Below are 7377 nucleotides of genomic sequence, written 5' to 3' on the forward strand. Positions count from 1 at the left end.
CACCGCTGCAAAGATGCGGCTGGCAGGACTTTTTTCACCGTCCTGCCAGCGCATCGCTCCAGTGTGAAAGCCCTCCGGCTTTCACACTGGAGTTAAAGGGGCCGGTTTTTTTCAGGCGTTACACAGGCGCTATTTTTAGCGCTGTAACGCCTGAATACCGCCCCAGTGTGAAAGCAGCCTAAGGCTCGGTTCACACAGGGGTGACTTGTCCAGGCGACTTCGCCGCCTGACAAGTCGCACTCCATTCTGTACTATCTAACCTTTCTAATAGGAGCGACTCAAGTCCGACTTAGAAAAAAGGTTCCTGTACTACTTTGGGGCGACTTCAGGCGACTTGCATTGACTTCTATACAGAAGTCGTTTTGCAAGTCGCCGCTGATCGTGTGCAGGTCGCGGCGCTGCAAGTCCTGCCGCCCACTGTGTGAACCGAGCCTTACTTGTTTGGAGAGTTCCTTGGTCTTCATGACAGTGTTTGGTTAGTGGTGCCTCTTGCTTAGGTGTTGCAGCCTCTAGGCCTTTCAAAAAGGTGTGTCTATGTAATGACAGACCATGTGACACTTATGCCGCGTACACACGATCGGAATTTCTGACAACAAAACCGTGGATTTTTTCCAAAGGATGTTGGCTCAAAATTGTCTTGCATACACACAGTCACACAAATGTCGGAAATTCCGAACGTCGGAACGCGGTAACGTACGACGAGCCGAGAGTAATTAAGTTCAATAGCCAAGCCAAGTTCTTCTGCTTGATTCCGAGCATGCGTGAGCTTTTGTGCAACGGACTTGTGTACACACGATTGGAACTTCCCGACAACGGTTGTTGGAAAATTTGAGAACTTGCTAGCAAACATTTGTGTGCAGAAATTCTTGACAGCAAATGTCCGATGGAGCGTATACACAGTCGGACTTTCCGACAACAAGCTCACATCCAACATTTCCCGTCGGAATTTCCGATCGTGTGTACACGGCTTTAGATTACACACAGATGGACATCATTTCACTAATTATGTGACTTCTGAAGGTAATTTGTTGCACCAGAGCTTTTTATGGGCTTCCTAACAAAGGGGGTGATACATACCCACATGCCAATTATCAGTTTTTTATTTCTGAAAAATAGTTTTATGTATATATTTTTCTAATTTTACTTCACCAACTTAAGACTATTGTGATCTGATCCATCACATATCATTCAGATTAAAAAACCATTGAACTAAAGGCTGTAATGTAACGAAATAGGTAAAAAGCCAAGGGGGTGAATACTTTTGCAAGGCACTGTAAAATGCCTGACAGGGGTTCTAGTCTTCCTCTAAAGAGAAGTGACTTTAGGACCTCATGCATACAGGGTGTCTGCCCAGATCTTCTGAACTCCTTCTATCCTGGCAGGAGAAAAGCTGCATTCTTCAAACACGTTTAGGCTTGTCCAGCGTTTGGGCGTTCATTCATTCCATTGGATAGTATATTAGCCACACCTCCCAACGGTCCCTGATTTCGAGGGACTGTCTGATTTGGAACAAAGTCCCTCTGTCCCTCTTTCCTCCCCATTTGTCCCTCTTTTTGGTCTGTTCCATATAATTTGATATAAAATGCACTATTTATCAAAAAGCGTTTCCCAAAGCTAAACCTTTTATCCAACTTCTAAATTGCTGCATTTGTAAATAACAAAAAGTCAGTATAAAGGAATAGTGGTGGTAAAAAAAATCACTTGTGGGTTTAACTAATCTTTTTTTTTTTTTTTTTTTATAATTCTAAATGAACCCTTTCCCTCTTTCCCTGCCAGAGCCGTTTTTGCATTTTTTCCACACGTTTAAAAATAATTTTACTAATTTTACTTACTTAATTTTTCACATGTGTCAAACACAAGGCCCGCGGGCTGAATGCGGCCCTCCAGGCTATTTCATGTGACCTGGCACATGGGGGGGGAAGGGGGGGGGGTGGAAGTGAGCAGACTGTGAAAGAGAGCTGATTCCTGCACACTATGCATAGCACACCCCCTAAACCCTGCACTCTGTACATAGCAAACCCTAAACCCTGCACTCTGTACATAGCAAACCCTAAACCCTGCACTCTGTACATTGCACACTCCTAAACTCTGTACACAGCATACTCCTAAACTCTGTACATAGCCCACCTCTGAACTCTGTACATAGCGCACCCCTGAATTCTGCACTGTGTACATAGTGCACCCCTGAACTCTGTTCTCTGTACATAGCACACCCTTGCACTCTTTACATAGCACACTCCTGAACTCTGTACATAGCAAGCTCCTGAACTCTCCACTCTGTACATAGCTCACCCCTGAACTCTCCACTCTGTACATAGCACACCCCTGAACTCTGCACTCTGTACATAGCACACCCCTGAACTCTGTACATAGCTGACCCCTGAACTCTGCACTCTGTACATAGCACACTCCTGAACTCTGTACATAGCGCGCTCCTGAACTCTGTACATAGCTGACCCCAGAACTCTGCACTCTGTACTTAGCACACTCCTGAACTCTGTACATAGCACACCCCTGAACTCTGTACATAGCTGACCCCTGAACTCTGCACTCTGTACTTAGCACACTCCTGAACTCTGTACATAGCGCGCTCCTGAACTCTGCACTTTGTATATAGCGTAACCCTGAGCTCTGCACTCTGTACATAGCGCACCCCTGAACTCTGCACTCTGTACTTAGCACACTCTTGAACTCTGCACTCTGTATGTAGCACACTCCTGAACTCTGCACTATTTACATAGTACACTCCTCAACTCTGCACTCTGTACATATCACACCCCTGAGCTCTGTACTCTGTACATAGCGCACTCCTGAACTCTACACTCTTTACATATCGCACCCCTGAGCTCTGCACTCTGTACATAGCGCACTCCTGAACTCAGCACTCTGTACATACCGCGCCCCTGAACTTTACACTCTACATAGCGCACCCCTGAACTCTGCACTCTGTACATAGCACACCCCTGAACTCTGCACTCTGTACATAGCACACCCCTGAACTCTGCACTCTGTACATAGCGCACTCCTGAACTCTGCACTCTGTACACAGTGCACCCCTGAACTCGGCACATAGCGCGCTCCTGAACTCTGTACATAGCGCCCCTTGTGCACTGGTGCGCAGTCATGTTGGAACAGGAAGGGGCCATCCCCAAACTGTTCCCACAAAGTTGGGAGCATGAAATTGTCCAAAATTTCTTGGTACGCTGATGCCTTAAGAGTTCCCTTCCCTGGAACTAAGGGGCCAATCATGAAAAACAACCCCATACCATAATCCCCACTCCACCAAGGGGGGATTATGTGCAGGCCAGTCAAGCTCCTCCACCCCAAACTCACTCATCCATGTCCATAAAGACATGGATGAGCGAGTTTGGGGTGGAGGAACTTGACTGGCCTGCACAGAGTCCCGACCTCAACCCAATAGAACACCTTTGGGATGAATTAGAGCGGAGACTGCGAGCCAGGCCTTCTTGTCCAACATCAGTGCCTGACCCCACAAATGCGCTTCTGGAAGAATGATCAAACATTCCGTTAGACACACTAGTAAACCTTGTGGACAGCCTTCCCAGAAGAGTTGAAGCTGTTATAGCTGCAAAGGGTGGGCCAACTCATTATTTAACCCTACGGACTAAGACTGGGATGCCATTAAAGTTCATGTGCGTGTAAAGGCAGGCGTCCCAATACTTTTGGTAATATAGTGTATTTGTTCTTAGGTTTATACACTCTTTAGGTCTGATCCTCCCAGTCTTCCTGATCACCAGCAGTGTTATGACCTAGTGAAGTAAATTGACGCAGTGGATGACCTATCACAGCTCTGCTCGTTGGTGTCTATTGATGTCACAGATCATGTGATTCTTCATTTCTTCCTGATCAGACAATGACGTCTTGGCTGTGTACACATTATGCAATGTCACCCAGGAGCCGTGCTGGTGCAGAGGATACAAAGACGGCCAGATCCCATAGCCATGTGTGAGAACTGCGGCCTTGTTACATATGCGCAATTCGATCCGCCATTTGTGTCTGTGGCATTTAAAGTGCATTTATAAGAACAAAACAAACCGTCATTAGCAAAATGCCACTTTGCACAGACGAGTTGGAGCTGAACTCCAGGCAAATGATTCAAATAGAATTACATGTAAAACTTTTTTTTTCATTTTGGATACAGTAAGGGAGGGTCATAACCTCTGTCAAATTTCTTTTATTTTTTTCATCTGTGTCCTATTGCAGAGATTTCCCTTCACTTCCTGTCCCATAGCCAAACAGGAAGTGAGAGGAAATTCCTGCAAATTAAGCGAATTCTTTGGGAACACCCAGCTCACTGGAAATAGTGTCCCCATTGGAAGATTTCCCCCTCTATTACTTTTCTGGGGAAAATCCAAAAATTTTGGATTTTCCTTTAACCACTTGCCGACCGCCGCCTGAACATTTACGTCAGCAGAATGGCACGGCTGCGCAAACGGGTGTAGCTGTACATCCCTTTGAATTTGCTGCCGTGCCATTGCATGCGTGCACACCGGCTGCGAGCTCCATGGGTCGGATTGCGGGTCCCACGGACTCGATATCCACGGGGATATCCACGATCATCTCACGGAGAGGAAGAACGGGGAGATGCTAATGTAAACAAGCATTTCCCCGTTCTGCCTAGTGACAGTGTCACTGATCTCTGCTCCCTGTGACCGGGAGCGGTGATTAGTGACGTATCACTCGTAGCCATGCCTCCTAACAGTTAGAATCACTCCCTAGGACACACTTAACCCCTTCCTAGCCAGCTAGTGGTTAACCCCTACACTGCCAGTGTCATTTTTACAGTCGTCAGTGCAAATTTATAGCATTGATCGCTGTAAAAATGACAATGGTCCCAAAAATGTGTCAAAATTGTCCAATGTGTCCACCATAATGTCGCAGTCACGATAAAAATCACTGCTCGCCGCCATTACCAGTAAAAAAAAAAAAATATATATAAAAAATGCTATAAAACGAACCCCTATTTTATAGACGCTATAACTTTTGCGCAAACCAATCAATAAACGCTTATTGCAATTTTTTTTTACAAAAATATGTAGAAGAATACGTATCGGCCTAAATTGAGGGAAAACCAATTTTTTTCAATCATTTTTTTGGGGATATTTATTATAGCATTTTTAGATTGTACGCTCCAACGAGCAGGGCCCTCTGATTCCTCTTGTACCAAATTATAATGTAACTGTACTGTCTGCCCTCATGTTGTAAAGCGCTGAGCAAACTGTTGCCGCTATATAAAACCTGTATAATAATAATAATAGCAAAAAGTAAAAAATAATGCGTTTTTTTCAAAATTGATGCTATTTTTTTGTTTATAGCACAAAAAATAAAAACCGCAGGGGTGATTAAATACCACCAAAAAAAACTCTATTTGTGGGAAAAAAAAGGATGTCAATTTTGTTTGGGAGCCAGGTCGCACGACTGCGCAATTGTCAGTTAAAGCGACGCAGTGCTGAATCACAAAAAGTGCTCTGGTCTTTGGCCAGCCAAATGGTCTGGGGATTAAGTGGTTAATTTCACTATCAATAATAATGGTAAACAGGACAAACAGAGAGGGGGCATCTTCCTAATGGGAACACAAACAGCAATAAAACCTGTTCTAATCCATCTATACGGACATGCAATGCGTTTCCATCCGATTGTCATCTGATCTGACCCACTGGGCAGATGGCGAACGTATCGCTAATACGTCTGTTCTCAATGGATTTTGTCAGTTCGGATGCCCGGTGGGTGACAGCTGACATCCACCGCCCCATAGAGGACAATAGGTGGCCTGAAAAACAGAGGGGCGGACCCAATCTGTCCGCTGGTGTAAAAGGGGTCTCATTGAAGCTGATTGGTTACCATGCACAGCTGTACCAGATTCTGTGTGCACCAGTTTTAGTAAATCCCCCCCACCCCATGATATATACTGTGTGTTGGAGTCTGTCACAAGAATTAACACAACTGATTTTTTTCCCCTGACCTATTAACATAGTGTTATTACCTGTTGATCCACTTCAATACCGGCCATTTTCTCCGCCTTCCTGCCCAGGCCAATTTTTAGCTTTCAGCGCTGTCACGCTTTGAATGACAATTGCGCGGTCATGCAACACTGTACCAATATGTTAATTTTGATCATTTTTTCCCACAAATAGAGATTTCTTTTGGTGGTATTTAATCACCTCTGTATTTTTTTTTTTTTGCGCTATAAACAAAAAAAGACTTAAAATTTTGATAAAAAAACACAATGGGGTTTATTTACGAAAGGCAAATCCACTTTGCACTACATGTGCAAACTACAATTGCAATGGGCACTTGAAATTGCACTGAAACTGCACATGGAAGTATAGTCACTGTAGATCCGAGGGCGACATGCAAGGAAAATAAAAAACAGCATTTTAGCTTGCACATGATTGGATAATGAAATCAGCAGAGCTTCCCCCTCATTTCAGATCTACCCCTTATGCCGCGTACACACGATCGGAATTCTCCATCAAAGTTTTTCCCGACGGAATTCCGATGGAATTCGGCTCAAGCTGTCTTGCCTACACACGGTCACATCAAATTCCGATCGTTTATAACGCGGTGACGTACAACACGTACGACGGGACTAGAAAAAGGAAGTTCAATAGTCAGTTGACAATAGCTTCTGTTTCGTAGTTGAATCTGAGAATGCGTGATTTTTGGTATGTCGGAATTGCATACACACGATCAGAATTACCGGTAGAAAGTTAGAACATGCTATCAATTTTTGCCTGGCGGAAATTCGGACAGCTAAATTCCGATGGAGCATACACACGGTCGCATTTTCCGATGAAAAGCTCTCATCGGTCTTTTTCTGGCCAGAATTCCGATCGTGTGTACGCGGCATTAGATTTACAGCAACTGCACTTCCAAGTGCACTTTCAGTGCAATTTCAAGTGCACTTTACACTTGTAATTTGCACTTGTAGTGCAAAGTGGATTTGCCTTTCGTAAATAACCCCAAAAATTTTTTACTTTTTGCTATAATATCTCAATCAAATTAAATATCCCAATAAAAAAAAAAAAAAAAAAAAAAAATCCTCAGGCGGATATGTATTCTTCTACATGTACAAGTTATTATTATGGACACGAGCACGCCAATTCATTTGTTAGCACCACATCCCAGAAATAGATAATAAAAAGGCACAACAAATTGGGACTTTATAGGTGCAAATAAATTTTAAAAATAAATCAAATATAATGTATAAAACATTACTTTACTTTATTTTGAACAACAAGATAAAAATTAATTCATTAGAAAAAAGAATGAAGAAAAAGGAGATGCAAATAATGGCAAGTACAGTTCATTTACAGCTTCAACAACACAGCAATATGTGATGAACTTCCCAACACG

This window comes from Lithobates pipiens, unplaced genomic scaffold (assembly GCF_037356315.1).
Source record: "Lithobates pipiens isolate NorthernLeopardFrog02 unplaced genomic scaffold, aLitPip1_a1.2 Scaffold_19, whole genome shotgun sequence".
NCBI classification, from domain to species: domain Eukaryota; kingdom Metazoa; phylum Chordata; class Amphibia; order Anura; family Ranidae; genus Lithobates; species Lithobates pipiens.